This window comes from Neodiprion virginianus, unplaced genomic scaffold, assembly GCF_021901495.1.
Source record: "Neodiprion virginianus isolate iyNeoVirg1 unplaced genomic scaffold, iyNeoVirg1.1 ptg000069l, whole genome shotgun sequence".
Classification (NCBI taxonomy): domain Eukaryota; kingdom Metazoa; phylum Arthropoda; class Insecta; order Hymenoptera; family Diprionidae; genus Neodiprion; species Neodiprion virginianus.
In genome coordinates, this window is record NW_025804465.1 from 20,001 (window position 1) to 22,500 (window position 2,500).

General features: G+C 61.7%; 2 non-coding genes across 2 annotated transcripts in view; both read right to left on the minus strand.

Moving 5' to 3' along the window:
* LOC124309937 (large subunit ribosomal RNA) overlaps nt 1–1,197 on the minus strand; it is a 3,987-nt gene extending 2,790 nt beyond the window's left edge. Inside the window, exon 1 of the ribosomal RNA XR_006909503.1 lies at nt 1–1,197. This exon is cut by the window's left edge and continues 2,790 nt beyond it. This is a non-coding gene — a ribosomal RNA (large subunit ribosomal RNA).
* A 468-nt stretch (nt 1,198–1,665) lies between these two features.
* Nucleotides 1,666–1,820, minus strand: LOC124309939 (5.8S ribosomal RNA). Its single transcript, XR_006909505.1, has one exon. It is a non-coding gene; the product is annotated as a 5.8S ribosomal RNA (ribosomal RNA).
* Between the last annotated feature and the right edge of the window lie 680 nt (nt 1,821–2,500).

Sequence of the window (2,500 nt, forward strand, 5' to 3'; positions counted from 1 at the left end):
GATGGTTCGATAGTCTTTCGCCCCTATACCACAGTTCCGACGATCGATTTGCACGTCAGAATCGCTACGGACCTCCATCAGGGTTTCCCCTGACTTCGTCCTGACCAGGCATAGTTCACCATCTTTCGGGTCCCAACGTGTACGCTCTGGGTGCGCCTCTTCTCGCAGTGGAACGAGACGCCCCGGGAGTGCGGGGCCGCATCGTGACGCGGCCCCATCCTCCCTCGGTCAGCGCTGGGCTGACCTTTACTTCATTTCGCCTTTAGGTTTGCTCGTCCCAATGACTCGCGCACATGTTAGACTCCTTGGTCCGTGTTTCAAGACGGGTCCTGAAAGTACCCAAAGCAATAGCGTCGCCGACCGGTATTTGATAATTCGAACGAGCCAGCCAGAGGACACCGCCAGCCAACAGCTGGCCAGGCCCGGGGACGGCGCTAGGTCCGACCACCGGGAATCGCTGACCGCGCTTGCGGCGGGCCCGACGCAGTTCAATGCGGCTCTATACCGTGCGGGTACCGCCGGGCAGCCGGACGGGCAACCGGGGGTCTGCCCCGACGAGAACGCCGAGACAGGCAGCCGACCGGGCCTTAGACCGACACCCAACGGGTCGCGACGTCCTACTAGGGGAGAAGTGCACGCCGGCGCCGCCGGACATTGCAACCGCGACCGAGTGCCGTGGACGCGAGGTCCCGACATCACGAGCCGCGGCGAAGCCTGCGTCGCTGACGATGAATCTCCCCGTTCGATCTTTCGGGTTTCTCAGGTTTACCCCTGAACGGTTTCACGTACTCTTGAACTCTCTCTTCAAAGTTCTTTTCAACATTCCCTCACGGTACTTGTTCGCTATCGGTCTCGTGGTCATATTTAGCCTTAGATGGAGTTTACCACCCACTTAGAGCTGCACTCTCAAGCAACCCGACTCTGAGGAGAGATCCTCCCGTGGCGCGTCCGGTCACTACGGGCCTGGCACCCTCTGCGGGTAAGTGGCCCCATTCAAGATGGACTTGGACGCGGGCCGACGCCCCGGGATAAGTGGATCCTCCCAAACACTACATTTCCCGGCGGCAGAACCGCGGGATTCAGTGCTGGGCTGTTTCCTGTTCGCTCGCCGCTACTAAGGAAATCCTAGTTAGTTTCTTTTCCTCCGCTTAGTAATATGCTTAAATTCAGCGGGTAGTCTCGCCTGCTCTGAGGTCGTCGTAAGATTGCGAGTCCGTCGTCGGCGACGGCCGTTCGTTCAAGAACAGCACCGTCGACACGGACGAGGACACAACGTATCTCCTTCATACGTTCGGGCCACGGAAACGACCGTAAACACGCTTGCCGTACGAAAGACTCGAGAGCCCCCCGCGGCGAAACGTGGAACGGAACTTGTTCACATGAGCGGCAAACCGACCGCGCGCGGTCTGTGTGTCGCCGTGCCGAATTCGTTCGTTCTCCTCGACTATCGCTAGCACCGGAACGTGACGAACGGCAGCGACAGCTCGACCCGCGATCTGCGGCGACGCGTCGTGACCGTGACATACGTGTTCGTTTGAGGCGACGCGACCCGTTGCGGGCTGCGAACGCCCAGTCATTCGCTCGCGAAGGCACGGTGCGCTAATCCCCCCGGGGGGGGGTTTTCGCAGCAACCGTTGCCGATCGGAGCAGTCTGTCGTTGTTAAACGACCCTCAGCCAGGCGTGGTCCGGGAATTGTATCCGTGGACCGCAATGTGCGTTCGAAATGTCGATGTTCATGTGTCCTGCAGTTCACAAGTTGACGCGCAATTAGCTGCGTTCTTCATCGACCCACGAGCCAAGTGATCCACCGTTCAGGGTAATCATATATGTGAATTTTGCATTAAAAATGCTAAAATTACGGTTGTTACCGGCTTTCTGTGGTCGTGAGCGCGGCGCCGCGTGCGTCAGCCCTTGCGCGGTTGCGCGCGGGAAGGAACGCGCGCCGCGCGTCAAATTTCGTTCGTGCGATAGTTCAAGAGCCGACGTCGCCTCGAGTTCACGGGGTCGTCCCCGCCGGGATGAACCGGCGCCGGACCCGATCGGCTCGCAATGCAAACGATTGACGGCGGACGGCAGTGGGCCGCGTCAGCGAGTCCCGGGCATCGCTGCCCTCGACGCTGACGCGAGCTTCCTCGTACGGGCGAAAATTCTCTTCGAAGCCTACCGCGTTCGCGGCCTGCGTCCGGGGTGTAACGGCGTTGCACCGAGGACACCCGGGGCGCAGACAGGCTGCCCGCGAAGAAGCGCTGAGACCAGCTTCGCACGTCTCTCTCGTACGACCTGACCGGGTCGAACGAGTCGAGGCGGACCGCGGAGCGGTCCCCTCTCGGCACCGAGTCGGCCGGAGGCGCGAACGACCCGCCGCTGCTCCCGCGCTGGACGCGGAGCGACGGGTCGGACGCCTCGGCGCGAGTCGGTCGTCAGGCGGTTTTAGCCGGCGACTGCGCTCGTCGCGACCGCGGCGACGCCGGACCCATCGGATCCGGCGTCAGCACCGCG